The sequence below is a fragment of the Myxocyprinus asiaticus genome, chromosome 35, assembly GCF_019703515.2.
Source record: "Myxocyprinus asiaticus isolate MX2 ecotype Aquarium Trade chromosome 35, UBuf_Myxa_2, whole genome shotgun sequence".
Lineage (NCBI taxonomy): Eukaryota > Metazoa > Chordata > Actinopteri > Cypriniformes > Catostomidae > Myxocyprinus > Myxocyprinus asiaticus.
The window spans coordinates 8,870,784-8,891,087 of NC_059378.1; the positions used below are offsets into that span (position 1 = coordinate 8,870,784).

At 37.4% G+C, this 20,304-nt stretch overlaps 1 pseudogene; it reads right to left on the reverse strand.

The window, feature by feature from the left end:
- The window catches only part of LOC127425849 (synaptotagmin-6-like), a 33,514-nt pseudogene extending 13,789 nt beyond the window's left edge, over nucleotides 1–19,725 (reverse strand).
- Between the last annotated feature and the right edge of the window lie 579 nt (nucleotides 19,726–20,304).

A 20,304-nucleotide genomic window follows, 5' to 3' on the forward strand; every position in this document is an offset into this window, starting at 1 on the left:
AAATAAATGAGTATCACCATGACACAGATAAGCAACTTTAATCTTGAAATATATCCTTGTCTTGGCGTAAAATTAAGGCATTGTGTGGAGTGAAGAAATGTTTGTTTTGTGTGCTTGCTGCTGTAGTGTTGAACACGACTCGAGTGACAGCATGCAGCTGTGAAGTTCCGCTGTGGTCCTATTCAAAAATCTCAATACATTTTTGAATGGTTAACATTTCTTACATTAAAACCAGTAATGTAATGACAGGAACGCTACCCATTGTAACAAAGTAAAAGTAAAAATTTTTTAATCAGAAATTTACTTAAGAGTGAAAGGTACCCACCATAAAGCATACTCATAAAAGTAAATTTTTTCCAAAAAGTTGCTCAAGTAAATGTAACAGAGTAAATGTAGCATTTTACTACCCACCTCTGCTCACTGTAACCTCGATTTTTGCTTTTTTTTAAAGAAAAGGATGGATGAGTCGAAATTATTTTTTGTGGTAATCAATATTAAGTCACAAATACTGTCGATTGAGCTTAACTTTTATTGAACCTGGAATTAAACATTTCCACTGGTTGTCTTGTGGCTAAATTATATGTTTATTAATTTTGTGTCATATCATCATATTGACACAAATGCTGTCAATTGAGCTTAACTTGTATTGAACCTGGAATATTCTTTAAAGTTTCTGCACTATTTATAGGTCACTAATCAAATGTTATCAAATTTGTGACACTGACCATGTTCATTCCTTTGTAAGGTCAGATTTCCTTGCTTCCATAGAGCACACAGGATGCTCTTTGGAACATTCTCATACCAAATAACAAGATATTCTTGTATATTGTAATGCACATTTTTCAATTCAGCTTTTCACTGTAATTTCACAATATACACTGCCTGGCCAAAAAAAAAAAAAAATAAATAAATAAATAAAGTCATCGTTTGGATTTAAATAAGCAGAGACTTAAGAGCTTATGATTGGATCATTATTGCAGTGATTAATACGTTTCAGCTGGCAACAATTATTTTAACTCTAACTGATGCAGTGTTTACCTTCTCATTTCTTAAACAACCATGTCGGAAGATGTATCCCGTGGTCGTGGAAAAGAAGAAGGGGCAAATTATTGGCCTGCATCAAGCAAAGAAAACAACTAAGGAGATTGCTGAAATCATTGGAATTGGGTTAAGAACTGTCCAACGCATTATTAAAACTATATTATTAAAAATATAGTGGTGAACCATCAGCTTTGCGGAAGAAATGTGGTCAGAAATAAATCTTGAATGATCGTGATCGGAGATCACTAAAACGCTTGGTTAAGTTTAATAGTGAAAGTAAGAATATTTCCACATGCACAATGCGACAAAAACTTACAGGATTGGGACTAACCAAGAAAGCAACTTGTTAGTGAGGCTAATTGAAAAAACTACTTCAATTTGCTAGGGAGCATAGAGATTGGACTGTGGAGCAATGGAAAAAGATCATGTGGTCTGATGAGTCCAGATTTACCCTACTCCAATGCAATGAGTATGTCAGGGTAAGAAGGGAAGTGCATGAAGCGATGCACCCGTCATGCATAGTGCCCACTGTACAAGCCTCTGGAGGCAGTGTTATGATCTGCGGTTGCTTCAGTTGGTCAGGTCTAGGCTCAGCAACGTTATGTGGCAATAAAATGAAGTCAGCCTACTACCTGAATGTACTGAATGACCAGGTTTTCCCATCAATGGATTTTTTTCTTCCCTGACGGCACGGGCATATTCCAGGACAACAATGTCAAGATTCATCAGGCTCAAATTGTGACAGAGCGGTTCAGGGAGCATGAGGAATAATTTTCACACATGAATTGGCCACCACAAAGTCCTGACCTTAACCCCACTGAAAGTCTTTGTGATGTGAGTAGTTCAATTCTCCCATCAACAATACAAGATCTCTGCCAAAAATGAATGCATCTCTGGACGGAAATAAATGTTGTGACGTTGCATAAGGTTGTCAAAACTATGCCATGACGAATGCGTGCTGTAATCAAAGCTAAAGGAACGAAATATTAGAGTATGCTTTTTTGGGGGCCAGGCAGTTTAATATGTAATGCAAAATCTTATATAAAATTAGAAGAGAATGCAAATTAAAAGCATTTTCACTAGTGGACTTAAGTCTTTTGGCCCCCACTTTATACGATACCAAAATAGCTACTACTAACTTTTTTCCATATATATTACTTCATTGCAGTGCTTTTGCACTGTGTAAACATTTCTATTAGGAAGTACACAGGCCATCTTGAATCTTACCACAGATAATCAGCAACAGCAAGCAGCTCTTTATAAACGTGCCTTAGCCGCTTAAACATCAAAGAGAGCCTGTAGAGGTGCTATTGCTAGCTTAGCTTTCCTTGCATCATTACAAAAATGGATACCAGAACTCATTAGTTTGCCTTAAAAGCATACTGGGTCCAAATATAAAAGAGATGCCTGTCTTTTGAGAAATGCTGCATCCAGCCTTCTACTTATCTCCTGCTTTTGCCTGTGGTGCAGATAATGCACTGATCTACAACAAATATCCTGATATTGCAACAGTTGGTTGCTGCCCACTTCTTGTAGAGATCCTGGTCAAGCAGCATAGAGCACTCTACCACAATTTCTTGTATAAATATTAATTATTGCACACTGAGAAGACAACTCACAACACAGTTGTAGAAATTATGATTCAGTGTGATGCACAGTCTGCAGTGGCTATTTGCTTTTTTCTAAGGACTGGGATTGGTTCTTATGCCTCCTAAATGGGCCTCTTAAACCCATCTCCGGTGTGAATATCACAGGGTAATGACTAAATCCTCAAGCCGCTAAAACTTATCAGCACCCTTGGACAGACTGTATTAGCTCTGAAGTGCACCCTACCTCCAGATGGATTTGCAAATGAGCTAAATGTAATTACAGTCCTCTTCATACAAACAGAGCAGGTCATTGGTCAAATTTCTGCAAGAGGAGACCCACAGAGGCTATATCAAAGAAACAGCAAGCGACAGTTATATATTTGAATAAATGAAGAAACGAATGTGTTTACAAATGTGTTGCAGTGCATGCCTTTAGGAGTTGGAGCACTTGGCTAGCAACCAAAAAAAACTCTTACATTTATTATTCTCCTACTGAGGAGACTGTGGGAACACAAATGACTTGACAAAATAATTAATGTGGTAATAAATATGCAAAACTGGTCACTTGGGAGGCTTTGTGGAGAAAATGTGCTCATTTATATGTATAAACATACCACATATGCTAGCAGGAGATTTAAATGTAATAATTCTTTACTTAACTGCAGATGTGTCATATTTGATTTCTATACACTCTTTTACAGTAAAACAAATGCAGCAGAGACAATCAATCTGCACTGTTGGATGCAGTTGCTGTGTCTCTCACAATCATCTGAGATTTGGTTAAGCCTATGGGCTCCTTGATCAGAGCAATTTTTGCCAAGCACCCCCTTTGTAATCTTGGTCTTGGTACTTGCCTTTAATTAGAAAAATAATATCAGGACCAAACATAGCCTATCATTTTCAGGTCTTAATCTGGGTCCAACTTTTTATTGTTTTATGTTTAAATGCATAAAACAATAAAGTGCCATCAACACGTTGTGTTGTTCAAAAGAAGAGGATAAACCATACAATTCCCTTAAAAGAGGTAATGCCGTAATTGATCTCAAGCAATATCTATTGTCTGCACTGTAATTAGGGAGATGTGTTCATGAATTTGGTCCTAATAAAACCTAATGTCTTTAGTTGTGCTCTGCCAAATTTTTGCCCGTCATTTTGCCTGTGCTGGTGTAAATGATGTTGTAGTTCAGAATTCTTTAGTGGCTTTAGAAGGATTTAACCATTTTTCAACAACCAAAAAACATTGGTGGCATTAAATTGATTCATTTGAATACATTATCAGTGATCTTGTGAACCTCAGCAGATAAAAGCTGTATTAGACTCTCAGACAGCCAGACTCTATTCCACCATAAATTAAATATTAATGGGTGTGATGCAAGGTTACACAACCATTACACTGTTTACACTTTGGCAGCTTCACCTCTTACAAGCTGGAGTGTATTAACAAAAACCAACTGCAATACTCCAAAGGTCTCAGAAACTCAGATCCGGTTGACATTTTATGTTTAGTTCGAAACAGGGCACGGTTCGCATGGAAAATTGTTAATGTGAAAGCTGTCATGTGGACTGGGGAGCGCACCGTGGTACCGAACCCGAGGCTATCTGTAGGAGGAGGTCTGAGTTCGGTTGCAATGGAACTGTAACGCGATTCGTGTGAATGTGAAAGCAGCTCGGACTCAGGTGCGCACTCGTTCAGGAAGTAAAGTAACCTGCGCATGCATTTTAGCCAATGACGACATCTATCTATCTATCTATCTATACACCTTATAAATACTATATATAAATACCATTATAGGTTATAAATATAGGGTATAATAGGAGATAAGAGTGGCGATAACTTCACCTTGGACATGAGTGTAAGCGTGCAGTGTAAATAAAGATGCAAATGAATTCCTTGCAATCAGCTGTCTCCTCAAAAAACGCCGTTTGTGAGCAGCAGCAAGCCGCCTTCCCCTGGACATCTGATGAGTTACACCATGAAGCGCACATATACGCAGTTGTGGTTCACTCTGCTGTGCATAATGGCACCAAAATAACAAAAAAACAAAAAGTATGATGAGTCGCATTGTGTTCTCCATGCGTGTTTGTGATGACGTAAGATGAACGCAAATGGATCGGGGTTTGATAGAATCAAGTGAGTTTGAAACCAGACCAAAGCTGCGGAGGGCACCGGGAACAATCGCACTCTGAATCTGACCGCAGCAAACATGCCCAGTGTGAAAGCCCCCTTAGAAATAAAAAGACAAACTTACAATGTCTTTTACGCTACGTTCACAATGCAGCTGAATGTCGCCCAAATCAGATTTTTTTCACTTACATGCAACACAGATCTATTACTGAATGTGACATTTTCAAATCCGATCTGGGCCACTTTTATATGTCGAAATACAGTAAATCGGATACATATCAAATTTTTTCCCCAATGTATCTTCAGTGTGAACAGTCAGGTCAAATTTAATGTGACTTTTTTTTACATTCATCTAAAGCCGGCACCACACTAGCTGATTTGCTGAGTGATTTTCAGTTGTAAGCTTCACTTACACAATTGCCGGCCAGTAGGTGAGAGATGGAGCGCGTATTAGCGTCTGCCAGTAGGTAATCACTTGACTGTTGGGACTCTCTACTGGGAAAACCTGGAAAAGCACATCAAAATGGTTAGAAAAATCGCTCTGCAGCTGGGGCAGGCTCTTTTGTTCTCGTCAAGTGAAAAATGAGCTTCTTGTTTTACTGAAGAACTGACAAGACGTCATGCTGATCTGAACATTATTTTCATTAACGATCGCACTCAGCCGCATATCATCACAAATTCAGATTGTAATCCACTGTGATTCTGTCACCAAACATTTTTCTTGGGGTTTTCCTACACTAAAATGACTAATGAAATCAGAAAGTGGAGGCACTACAGTCTGTTTTTACGGGAAGTATATTCTTTATTCACTGAAAGCTGCATATGGACATATGCGTTCAACGGCAAGCCTCGAGGGGATAAATACACAATCACACATTCACAAGGTAAAGTTACTCCATGAATTGCATCCTAAATCACTCTATTACAATTGTTTATGTTCACGGTACTCCTTTGTTATTTCGGTGAGCTCCATATGACAGGGAATCACAGAGAGTCGTTATGTCTGTCACCCCTCCACCATTTTGTATCGGCAAATTTGACATACCTCCAACTGAAGAGAGCGAGATTTTGTTTGGAGTCTGTTAGTGTGGCGCCGGCTTAGCTAACTTCAACAATTGTTTTGAGCGATTTGTTTGGGTTACACGTAAACAGTAAAATACGCATGCACATGAAAAGATATCGGACAGAGGTCACTGAGCACTTTATTAGGAACACCTGTACACCTACTTATTCATGCGATTATCTAATCAGCCAATAGTGTGGTGGCAGTGTAATGTATAAAATCATGCAGATATGGGTCAGGAGCTTCAACCACGAGAATGCGGAAAAAATGTGATCTCAGTGATTTTTGACCGTGGCATGATTGTTGGTGTCAGATGGGCTGGTTTGAGTATTTCTGTAACTACTGATCTCCTGGGATTTTCACGCACAACAATCTCTAGAGTTTACTCAGAATGTTGCCAAAAACAAAAAACATCCAGTGAGTGGCATTTCTGCAGATGGAAACACCTTATTGATGAGAGAGGTCATTCAATAAGGGCAGTGGTGGCTCAGCGGTTAAGGCTTTGGGTTACTGATCAGAAGGTTGGGGATTCAAGCCCCAGCACTGCCAAGATGCCACTGTTGGGCCCTTGAGCAAGGCCCTTGACCCTATGTGCTCCAGGGGTGCCATATCATGGCTGACTCTGCACTCTGACCCCAGCTTAGCTGGGATATGTGAAAAAAAGAATTTCACTGTAAATGTGCAAATGTATAATATGTGATAAAAAAAAAAAAAAAGAATTAATTAGGTCAATGGAGAATGGCCAGACTGGTTTGAGCTGACAGAAAGGCTATGGTAACTCAGATAACCACTCTGGACAAATGTAGTGAGCAGAATATCATATCAGAATGCACAACATGTTGAACCTTGAGGCTGATGGCACTTTACTAGGACCATAGTGTTTCTAATAAAGTGCTCAGTGAGTGTAGCTTTATGTAACAATACACAGAAAACAGTTCAAACTGAATCATAATGCAAATGCAAGTCAATGAAAAAATTTTAATATTTCTTACTTTATATGTAATGCATATTTTTCCTGCTGCCCACTGATTTTAAGGTGTGTTTCACTCATAAGTATGCTAATATTACATTCTTGAGCTTCAATGGCAATTGAATTCCACATTACAAATTAAAATTAATAATAAATACTACAGCACATTAGCCATCAAATAGTTTTTCTACATAATTTGCAGATAAAACGATCTCAATATTTATTGAAAAAAAAAAAAATAGACTTTGAAATGTTTGTCCTTGTGAGGTATTTGTCATGATCCTGCCATTTTGGTCTAGTTTAATTTGCGATGTGGCAGGATTGTGACAGTTTCCTCCACCTCTCTCTCAGGTTGTCCATGTGCTTTTTGTTTTCCTCTTTCCCTACTGTTTCCCACAGGTGCTGCTCAGCAGTGCAGTCAGCATTGTCATGCTATGCTGATTTGCACTGCTTGTGATTATTGGCAGCACCTGTGTTCAGTCTTCCCTTCCTCTTTATATTCTCTCCTTTGTCTTGTCTTTTCCGTCAAATTATTGTGTTATGTTCAGTCTCCAGTTCCGGTCGTGTTGTGTGCATCCTGCCAACTTATCCAGTTGGTTCATTCTCCATTCCGTTTGTTTTGTTGTTTTGTGTTTTCTTCCTAGTGAGTTTTTGTTAACTGTTTGGTTTAGTTTTCCTAGTTGGTTTGTATGTATGTGTGTATGTGTGTATATATATATATATATATATATATATATATATATATATATATTTTTTTTTCTCACTCGTGAGTTTTGTTTGTATTTTTCTTTTATTGGTATTTTGTTTCAATAAAACCGTTTATTGCCATTCTGCATCTTGGGACCTTCCTCAAATATATCATGACAGAATTAATAGAAACACAGTCAGTTATGTCTACAGTAAACACCAGGACAAAAACAGTGGATTTGTATCAAATATCGAATCTGTGCATAAGGACTTGCCATGTACAAGCAGTGTAAACTTTGAAGCTCCAAAAAACACAAAGGCAGCATAAAAATAATCCATATGACTCCAGTGTTTTAATCAATGTCTTCTAAAGTGATCTAGTCAAATTTGGGTGAGAACAGACCAAAATATTTTTTTTTTTTTTTTTTTTATTTACATCTTGCCATTGCAGTCTCTAGGCACGATCAAGGTTTTAAACTTGATTACACTTTCTAGTGCTTGATCCATGCTCGGAGCATTAGATGCCACTAGGAAGTGTAATTGAGCTTGAAATTATCGCCATGGAGACTGTTGAGGTCAAGATTTATTGTAAAGGAGTTATATTTGGGTCTATTCTCATCCAAAATGAGTGGATGGCTTCAGAAGACATGGAATGAATACACTGGAGTCTTATGGACTACTTTTATGCTGCCTTTCTGTGCTTTTTGGAGCTTCAACGTTTTAGTCACCATTCACTTGCCTTGTGTGGACCTACAGAGCTGAAACATTCTTCTAAAATCTTTGTTTGTGTTCTGCAGAAGAAAGTCATACACATCTGGGATGGCATGAAAGTGAGTAAATGATGAGAGAATTTTCATTTTTGGGTGAACTATCCCTTTAAGAAAGAGCAAAACATTAGCTCATTTAAAAGTACTCGTGAGTATTGAGTTGTGAATGCTATACCCCCTTTTAATAAACAAAATGTACCATGTATACTGTAATTAACATTTCCTTTCATTGCTGCTTGTCAGAAACAATGAAAAATGCATGTTTTCTTTATTATATAAAAATATATATACAAAGAATAATCCATGGAATAATTACAGCTAATTACTGTGCAATTTAGATATTTACAGTAATATACCTCAGCTACCAACTACAGTAATCAGTAAATTACTGTACACATTGCAGTAGCTTGCTGTAATCAGATTTTTACAGCAACTAGCTGGCAACAGTGACTACATTTACATGGAAACCAGAAAGCAGCTTTGCGAGAAAGTGGCATTCCCATTTACATGCACTGTATAAGCGGTGTACTCTTTACTCCCGTATACATGTGGCTCGGTCAGTAAGCAGCTTTCTTCACAGCAATGTAATTTCTCCACAACGCTTGTGTAAATAACAAACATGGTATCCGGGGAACACTTTGCTATTCCCCCACACCTCCAGAAAAAAGGGGATTTAGAACCTGTTGATGGTGTTCGTGTCACAGCTACAAAATTGTGACCACAGCTATAATTTTCTTTCATCTGCCAAGGTTTGTTGGAGTTATCTTCCAAACTACCATGTAATCATAAAAATAGTGCTGAACATGTTTATCCAATTAGTTCCAGTTACAGTAGCTTTGTGATATAAATAGCAGTGGTTTTGCCATCATATACAGTTCTGTTACAGATAGTTCTGAGAATGTGTCAGGATGTAAAAATGAAATGATGCCAGGTTAACTATTTGCTATGTTGGTCCAAGAAGTAGTCTAATTCCACAGTGATCTCAGATTAAATAGAGCCACATATTTGTGGAAATACAAAATTATGTTATACTTGAGAAAAAGTGAATGTGAAAATTTTACATTTAAAGTTGCCTAAATATGGGTGCATATTTTGAGAATGTATTCTAAAACATCAGGGCTAGAACATCCTCTATGATTTTAATAGATTTTAACCAGTAACTGCTCACGAGTGCACGACTGCTTATTTTTGCCATATAAAATGAATCAAAAGAAAATTAAGAGCTTTATCCTCCTTTAGACTTGAGCGTTACTGCTGTGTGTATTTTCCTGTCCCCTTTCTGAACTAGTAGCCCCTAAGAAACATGCCAAAAAAAAAATAAAAAAATCCTAAAATTGATGTCCACATATGGGACTAATCTGTGAAATTTTAAATAATACCAAGCTATCTATGTCAAATTGTTCATTATGTTTCCTGGAGTGTTGGTTATTCATGTTTTTGAGACATTACAGACATTACATCAGAAATTAGCATAATTAATTCTGATTCAAAGTAATGGCCAGCACTATCCAATCATTGCCAACCATGTTAAAATAAAATTATACATGATAAATTCTGAAACTAGTTACTGATTACCATTGTCTCATGTCTGCCAAACATGTTGAGTGGTCCAAACATCATCTGCAGCCTGAAACTGAACTTTTTGACTGGATGTTAGGAGTGAATGCACTTGGCTGCATAGGAAAGCCATAGGACGCTCCCTTGCTCGCTTCAGGTCTCAGAACAGTTTGAAATGCACCTTATTTTCATCCTAACTCCATATACAGCCTCTGAAAGCAACATTTTCCAGTTTTTGGATGCATCCATTGATTCTCAATGTGATAACGAACAGTGAATATAGAATATTTTAAGGAAAATTAGCCTATAGTCATTGTGTTTAACAGCTGCTGTTTTGCGATAAATTGATTACGTTTTAAAAATGGCATATCTGATGAAACTAGAGACTCTACTCTTTTGAAAAACTTAATGAGGTTTCTTACCAGATGTAGTTATATTGCCGTTGCACTGAGATCAGTGCCATGTTTTTTTTGTCACATGACTCAGTGCATCAAAAGTTTAAACATTTAATGACAGCCTAAAGTCTCCTGAACTGAGATCATTCGGTTTAAATGAAATAATATTATGCATAGCCTATAGCGAAGCCAAAACGTAATGTCCACGCAAGTGGATGCAGGGTCTCAGGAGGTTATACAGTCCTAACACTTCCTCTTGACCTCAAAGAAAGCCTGTAAGATTCAATGTAAGCTCCATCAAATACTACTGAGCCTATCAAAGCTCTGGGAGCTTAGAGGAGAGGTGAAATCCAGTTATATGTGCTTCTTCTATTAGCTTGGAGCCATTCACAAGTCCCTTTGGAACATTAGACTAGCCCACATTAATTAATAGAATGGCATGCTCCTCATCAGCACTCAAAACGCATGCCTAATGCAGATATAAACCACTTTTATAAAGTATCTCAAAAGTGCTTAATTAAAATAACTTACTATTTATAGTTGTGCTTGTGCGTTGCAATGATTTGCTCTTTTTAATTATTTATTTCATTCACTGCAGGACCAAGAATTCCCTGCATGAACAGACTGCAGGGTGAATTGATGCCAATAATAAGATTCTATGTCCTGCAGATATGCTGGTAGACTTTATACAGTTTGAAATAACATTGGGTGCTACCATTAATCATCGAAAAAAAGGGAAAACTGAGAAAAATGTCTTCATTCTTATGCAGGAACTTGTAAAGCCGAGTGGATTAAATAAAAATCACTGCTGCAAATATTGCCCTCTGCTCCTGCCCTCCTGGCCATGTTCACAACATGGGAAAGTCTTTTTCGCTCCTGCCCTACTCTAGCAGCAATTTGCAGACGAGCAATTACTCTGATTGCAGAGCGGTAATGGCCATGGGCACTTTGTAATTCCAGTGCCCCTAGTGCATAAAACCTCAATTCAACACTTCAGTTATTGCCCTGGTGTTATGTCTCTGTTGAGCTCTTGGAGTTAACCACAGCCACCTACATTTATCAAACTGCATTAATGTAATCAGTGATAATGTTATAGATACAAAAGAGCTGTGGATACTGAGAATAAGTATGAAATAAGTATGAAAAAGAATAGGCAAAATCGATCAACTATAATTCTATACTATTTATTTGAATGCTTTATTATATGCACTTAAAATATGCACTAGAGCTGCACAATTATGACAAAATTCATAATAGTTGTCTATCATCATATTTCCCTTGTAATATGTGCAAATTACAAATAAACTAAGTTGCTTTCACTATATTTATTGCTGTTTCACATCATTAAATCAAGACTTTGCCTAAACTTTAAATTGGTCTGCTTAGCCACATTAAAAATGAAACTGTTATTCAAATTTTTAATAAATTATACACAGAAATTGAGAAATACTTCACAATACAAGAATGGTCCCATCCCATATTATCTCTGTGTATCATACTGCGTAAAGTAATATTCTGGGTTCAATACAAGTTAAGCTCAATCAATTGTGGCATAATGTTGGTTACCACAAAAAATTATTTACAATGGAATTGAAAGGGGCCAGTCCATAAACACTAAAATACACACTGTTTCAAAAGTATAGCCACAAAATGTAAACAGTATACATGTTAACGTGATTTTAGAGCAATTAAAGCACTTACTAAATTCATCTGTGTACAAGCCACGTGATAAGATGAGCGGATTGACGGTCTCAGACGCGGAGGCAACTGAGATTCGTTCTCCGCCACCCTGATTGAGGCGAGTCACTACGCCACCACGAGGACTTAGAGCGCATTGGGAATTGGGCATTCCAAATTGGGGAGAAAAAAACAACATAAATAAATAAATAAATAAATAAATAAATTTATTTATTTTGCCTATTTTACCAGAGTGACGTTCTTGCATTTTCTTAAAACCAACATTTTGAATATTATCCTCCTTGTTAGTGATGTCCTGATACCATTTCTTTTAGAACGAGTATGAGTACCGATACTTTCTTTTTGGTACTCACCAATAACGAGTCCAATAGCAGTTTTGTTTTTTCTGAATTCCGTATCAGCAGTTTATTTCAATTTTAGCATCAAAATGGTGTTTAATTAAATGAATTCATCAAAACTTTAATCAAATGAAAGTATAACAAGTAATTTTTAACATGATATTTTGTTACTTTTATCAAATGAAGTGATTTTATAAAGAACCTCATAGTGCAATCCAAAATACAACACTGGAGTTATTTTTGTCAAATAAAGTGCTGCATAGCAGAGCATTACAGATGTGAGATATTGCTTAAATATTATACAATTACTATTGATTTATTATTAGAAGTAGTATTACAGTGTTTTTTACATAACTATACAGCAGTGATCTATTTCTGTCATACTTTTTTCCCTTTAAATTGAGCTTTTATTTTGGCTGAGCTTTTATTTTGAAATGTTTGTGTTGTTATAACCAAAGAGCTCTGACGTTATGACGGTAGCTTCCCACTCCGGAAAAGCCAGTTGCTATGTGACTCAAAATGATTATTAAACAGCTAAATCTGCTATTTAATTAAATAAGTATGTACTGTGTATGTGCCTTGCACTAAAAAATAATTGATGCTCTGCTCGCTGTCATCTGCTACAAATAGAAAGCACACAGAACGTGTTTTCCATGTATGAGCCAAGTAGCTCTAAAAGGTATGAGCACTTTGTGTCTTTATGTCAGCACAACACCGGCTGCACACATTCACAAGCACTCACATTTGATGTGCTGCACATGCAAACTATATATTTATCTCATTTAATCGCAGCTTTTGCTGTTAAATAATCTGAGTAGGACATATCGTGATTTTAATTTGTGCACTGAATGTTTATGTAATAATACGTCAGATGGTATCGAGCATTTTTATGAGCACAAGTACAAGTACAAGTACATGAGCGCGGTATCGGACCCGATTCCGATAACAGTATCGGGACATCCCTACTCCTTGTAATATGTGTCTACCAACTTTCAAACCAAGCCCTTGGTAACCACGATTTTTGCTTTCTTTAAACAAAGGAGAGACAAGTCTAAAAAGTTTTTTGTGGAAATCAGCATTTACCACAAAAGCTGTTAACTGAGCTGTTAACTTGTTTTGAACCCAGAATATTCCTTTAAACTTCACTCCTTGGACCAGTTGTGGATGCTGTTAAGCCTGGGACTAATTTAAAAACCTCTGATTGCATTCAGTACTCAAAGGACATGTTTGTGATTGGTTTCAATGCTCAACCGCTGCATAAAACACACACTTTAACAGAAAATACGGATGCAACAGGATTAAACGGAATGCTTAATACTCTAGTTAATTGCGACAGCCATAATTGTAACCTTGATTATTTTTTGATTAATTGTGCCACCCTTACATACATTAGCATTGATAACTACAAAATACAATTTAGAATGCAACAAGAGGGAGGGACAAGATTTACAAGTAATTCAAAGAGAGCAACTAAACCGGAGTTCAGATCAACTTAAAATATAACTGTTTAACAAAGTCATAGGTGGTGCTTGGTTAAAAAACAATCCTCCCAGTAATTAAGCGAAAGCTGGAAAATCTCACCGCAGTGTTAACAAGTTATTAGCATGTTCCTCACCTTCATTGCACCCCACAGGCTGATGTGTGTTCAGCACAGAAGAGAGAAGAAAGAAGTGAGTATTGAGACCGCTTAAAAATACAGCTCATTACAAGCAAAACTCAAAAGCATTGTTTTCACCCCAAAAGCCACATATATACAAATTAGGATGGTGTCTTTCACTGATAAGCAAAAGAAATCACAACAAGTGACACACTGGAAGAGCCAACCCTTTCCTTTAGGTTGAAATTGGGCTAGATTAGCATTTGTTGTGCAGACGAAAGGGGAGTGTGAGCCAGAGATAAGGCGAGAGAAGAGCTACCTTATTGGTCTTGATGGACACAGCCAGTCTTTCACAGAAAAGGCTAAAGTGAGTGGCCAGTACCTTTATTTGGCTACACAAATACCCCTATATCTTCCTGTCAAGCTATTCTGAAAAGTAGGAACAAGGCTCCCATGAAAGGTGAAATTGAGCCATTTAAGATAAGCATTTGAGGATGACAATATGAGGCAGCATAACCAAATAACACATGCAACAGTTGGCCACGGCTTTAAAGGGATAGTTCACCCAGAAATCTGACCATTTACTCACCCTCATGCCATCCCAGGTGTATATGACTTTCTATCTTCAGCAGAACACATTTGAAAAAAAGAGAAAAAAAGAAAAAAAGAAAAAAGAAAATAAAAATATCTTATCTCAGTAGGTCCTTAAAATGCAAGTAGATGGTGATCCAACCTTTGAATCTCCAAAAACAACAGGCAGTCAGCATAAACGTTATCCATATGTTTAACTCGACTGGTTAAATTAATGCCTTCTAAAGCGAAATGATTGCTTTTGCTGTGAAAAAGATCAATATTTAAGTACATTTTAACTGTAAATTATCATTTCCGGTCAGCAGCAGTATGTGCGTGTGAGGTAATTAGGGCTGGGAGATATGACACGCGAATGATTTACGTGACTGTGGCGCGCGCTGTGTCAGGATCTATGAAGTGCAAGCGAGTCCAGCAGGCTTTCCGATATTTGTGTTCCAGAGACAGCAGAGCTCAAAGCAGGATCACTTGTGCTACTCAATCATTTCTGACCCAGGAAAACCCCAAATGGAGAAAGAAATCTCCACAGAACGGGATTTTTATTGATTTTCAGAAAACCTTAGAAAACAACTATATTGTGATATATATCGTTATCATGATATAAAATAACTCATATCGTGATATAAGATTTTGGTCATATCGCCCACCCCTAGACGTAATCAATCATGTTGGCATGTTCACGCACGACACACCCGGAAGAGCAGCGCTGTTTACAACTGAGTAGTAGGAAAGCAGTACAGAAGCTTTGTTGGTTTTGGTTTAAATCTGTATCTGTATCTGTTTGTTTAATCACAATGGGGTGTTTGTGTGTCTCAATTGAGAGAAAAATGTGATATTACATCCATGCCAACGCGAACATCACATGAGACTGTGTGAACTGCGCGCTGTCTGGGCTGCTGACCGGAAGCGATGATTTACAGTTAAAAAGCATTTAAATATTGATCTTTTTTGCAGCAAAAGCGATTGTTTCCTTTAGAAGACATTAATTTAACCAGTGGAGTCGTATGGATGACGTTTATGCTGACTGTTCTTTTTGGAGCTTCAAATGTTGGATCACCATCCACTTGCATTTTGAGGACCTTCTGAGCTAAGATATTTTTCTGTTTTTCTTCAAATGTGTTCTGATGAAGAAAGAAAGGCATACAGACCTGGGATGGCATATAAAATGGCATATAATTTTAGACAATGACAATAACATATTTTAGTTGATGATAATGTGCAAAATTACAAAAACCTGTGTCAGTCCAAACTCTGTTCACGCAGCTCAAGCAGAGAAATACCCAACACACTGGAGTAGGCATATACTGGCTTAGATTAATCAATTGTTTCTAGATGTTTCTTCTTCTAAAAACAGATGTTTGTCCTGTTTGTGCATTTTTATTTTATTTTTATCCCTTTTCTCCCCAATTTGGCATGCCCAATTCCCACTACTACTTACTAGGTCCTTGTGGTGGCACGGTTACTCACCTCAATCCGGGTGGCAGAGGACAAGTCTCAGTTGCCTCCGCTTCTGAGACAGTCAATCCACATATCTTATCACGTGGCTTGCTGTGCATAACACCGTGGAGTGGAGGCTCATGCTATTCTCTGTGATCCACGCACAACTTACCACACACCCCATTGAGAGCAAGAACCACTCATCATGACCACAAGGAGGTTACCCCATGTGACTCTACCCTCCCTAGCAACCAGGCCAATTTGGTTGCTTCGGAGACCTGGCTGGAGTTACTCAGCACACCCTGGATTTGAACTCGCGACTCCAGGGGTGGTAGTCAGCGTCAATACTCGCTGAGCTACCCAGACCCCCTGTTTGTGCATTGTTAATCTCGTGCAGTGTAATTTTTTTCTTGTCATATTTTCGTTAACAGTATGTTTTAGTTAAAATCTTATATTGTCATGATGCCTCTTTTTCGTTTGGAACAACATGAAGGTGAATAAACGATGATGAATTTTCCAGCCTGATCTCATGATTTTTGCAAACCAAATGTGCTTCATTACACGATTGGCTGCAGTTTCCTGAGAAGGATATAGCTGCAGGCATTGCTCCAGAAAGGTATGGGAGCTCCAAAACACCATTAAAGATATAGGGAGCCCCTTATCTAACCCTTTCCCTAACTTTAACAGTGAGCGAAAGTGACGCCCCCTTTTGGAGTTGGCCCAACCCCCTTACTGAGTAACCCCACCCCTTCTGGAGTAACCCCACCCTCTTTTAGAGATTCTGCCCCCCATTTGGAGGTCTCCAACCTGCAGCTATACCAACTTGAGTTTCCCAGTTAAATGGCCAAAAAATGATGATGTATTCAGATGAGGTTTTTAAGAAGAATATTAGATAGATGTTTTAATGAGTAAAACGTCCCTCCATAACCTAAAACTTTAACTTAAACATAACCAATAGTGTTAAAAAAACAATTCTAATGAGAGGTAAACAAAACTGACATCCTTACCCTTAATCAACACCTAAACTTAACTGATATTTTATATGCAAATTCGACATTAAAAGCACATTTATTGAAGCAACCATTTCGTGTCCCTTCTATGGCACTTTCACTTCAAGCGTTCTTAGCTGGGCTCAAGGCTCAGTCTCTGAGTCCAAAGTCCAATGCTTTATCAGGTGAGCTACAGTGCAAGTTAATCACATAGGAATAAGTGTGTTTATCTAGGTGGGTCTGTCATTCAAGTGTTCAAATGTATCCTTTTACAAACGATGCGTTACAGTAAAAGTGTTTTGATATAATAACATAGCAGGGTGTGAGTAACAGAGTGAAAAATAAGTCTTTATAAAGTCCTAAACAGCCATAGTACCTGTGATTTGTGTGAAAGTGAATAAAAAGCACCATGGAAACATAGAAAATGGCATGTAAAACTCAGTTTACAAAAATGTAAAAACATTCTATGAGACTAGGTTGCAGTTTTCAAAATGAATGTAAGAGTGTCATTTTTTATTTATTTATTTTTTGCACTACCATAAATTATATTTTTTATAATTATTTCATATCTATTTAAGTTTACTATCACAGGATATCTATTTCTTTGTATATTACAAGAGAAATGAGTACTGTATAAATACTATATCACATTTATTTTCTGTGCAACAATGAACTATCAACAGTGGTCAATTATCAGTAGTTTATATGCATATACACATACATAATATACATGTTATTTCTTACTCAAGGTGGAGCTGATGTTCCAGTGATTGACTTGATTTACATTTGACGTTGCTATTTGATGAAGAAACAACATTGAAATAAACTTATAGCAAGTACAACACATGAAAAGTATGATATGACTATTGTCACTTGGGTGTACTATTGCCATTATGTAAGTAGTGCATCTATATAGACTCAACAAGTGCCTGAGAAAATACACATAAGCTAAACATAAGTTACACATACATTGCACATTATATGTTATGTGTAGCTCAATATGTGTTTGACAGCCAGTTGCATCTCATGAAATTTCAGTGTGAAAATAATGAATCCTGTTCTTGATTTGATTTGTTGCATTATCTCTTTAATTTATGAAAAATAAAACATCAAAATATATCAAAAGATATTTTATTTTATTGTTTTCTAATTGTCTTGAAAATATTTTTAAAATGTTACACTATCTGGGCATTTTGTACATCCATTTTTGATAGATATACAGTAAGTGCCGGGCCTCTAAAGACCCGAATATGTAATAGTGTTTGGGAAATTTACTATGCATTTAAGTAGGGTGACCATACGTCCTCTTTTTCCCGGACATGTCCTCTTTTTCGGACCTTAACAAAGCGTCCGGCTGGGATTTCTAAATTTGCGAAAATATCCGGGATTCGGCTTTAGTTGCATTATGATGTGCATCTAGTCTAATACTTCATTATGTGTGCACACATATTTGCATTGCTTTAACCCCTCTTTGTAAATACCGCCTTCTCACACACCAATTGTTTTTTGTGCAAAAGATTTGCACAAAAAATTCCCATGCTTTCATCCAGGTCGAGATCCGTGGGAAGCAGAATGTTTGACATGTAAAGCTGGCAATTATGTGTCAGTTGCTAATAAAGGTGCAAGTGATTTAGAAGCACACATTAGCTCTGCGAAGCATAAAGGTTCAGCAAAAGGTGAAAGTTCATCAGGTAAATTAACGGACTACTTTTTGCGACCAGGTAAAATTGTTTTCACATTGCTTCATTTTCCATGGCCATTCAAAATAATAGTAATAGTAAATGAAGGTACACTCATGGCATCAAATATTTTATTTTAGTACATGGACATTCAAAAGAATGTTGTAAATTGTTGTTTATTTATATATATTTATGTTATGGTATTAGAGTGTCTTTTTCACTGTATTAAAGTTTGCATCCATAGTAACACTGTTTTCAACCCTATTATTCCACCCCTCCCAATCCCCCCCCCCCCTATTCTGGAAAACCAGAATATGGTCACCCTAATTTAAGGGTTAACCAAACATACTGTATCCTTGTTGCACTATCTACATTATAATATGTGAGGTTGGCTGTAGAGTTCGACCTGGTCATTAGTGCTGTACTGATGACACAGCGCGATTGGTATAATAAAAATACAATGCTGTCAGCAAAAAGTCATCCAATTTTATGCAGCCATTATCTTTAAGGCTGATAATAAAACACTACTTATAAGATATTCAATTAGCCTATATAATTTATTAATATGCAAGTAATTGGAAATACAGTTGGCCTACAATGGCACTTTAGAAACCATTCCCCAATATTTGTGTGGTTAAAGATACTTTTTGGCAACTTCCGACAAAAAAAAAAAAAAAGAACAGGTCTCATTAATTCATTATAACATTTCATGTAGGTCATTGGGAAACAAATCAAATATTAATTTAATCATATAGTACATCTGTAGCTGAGTATGTGGTTGAGGTCTGCAGTCAATGCAAACAATTTCAACATGGAGTGATGGTGGCAGTATACACTAGCCAGACCTGTGTATCTCACTATAACGCATTAAATGCATTCACACACTTCTCTGATAGTGCTGCTGAGCTCTTTGCTTTTGAGCCATTCTGTCCTAAACACACATTTTGCATACATTTTCCCCTGGCAGCACAAGACGCACATCATAACCACCTAAAGGTTGACACTAAGTCAGTGTGATACTAAGGGATGCATCAATGCACCACAGCCTGTTGTAGCCACATCTTTCGTCTGCCAACATTTCAGCTTTTGGGAGATGCAGCTGACAACAATGGTATAACACTAGCATCACCTCCAGCGTAAACGACTGCCAATGCAGGAAGCTCTGGAGGACCGTGCGTGTATGCCCAGCCTGGGCAGACTACCATGCTGAGAGAGTACCAGTGATGGACTAGACTGTCACTGCACCAGAGAAGCAGGTCATTGCACTTGCTGTACACTCATTCACTCAAATGCATACACACACCTGCCAATATACATGCAAAACATATACACAAAGCGTGCACATGCATACTTGTGTGGATGTACAACACACACATGCACAAACACTTGCACGCCCCTGTTCCTCCGCTTGTGTAATGCTGACTGCAGTTTGAGTGAATGATAATGTATGTGCTGTGTTTATCATTCCTTCTTTCAGCACTCCATTCACAAGAGGCTGGACACGTGCTGGATGATCATACAACTCGTATGCAATGTAAGCTGCAACAGTAACAGCCCCAGGGCACCACTGAGCCCTTCCTTTCATAGCCATATGTTTAATATGCATAAAGATAAAGGACTGAGACACCTATTGTGGAATCGATACAATACTGTATAAAATAAAGCAACCTTTGTATTCAGGTCATAAAGACTTTCCATGGAATTATGCAGCCACAGATGAAGATCCTTAAAACTAGATTAGAAGAAAAAGACATAAAAGTCTTCCACCCCCTCTCAAAGTAATG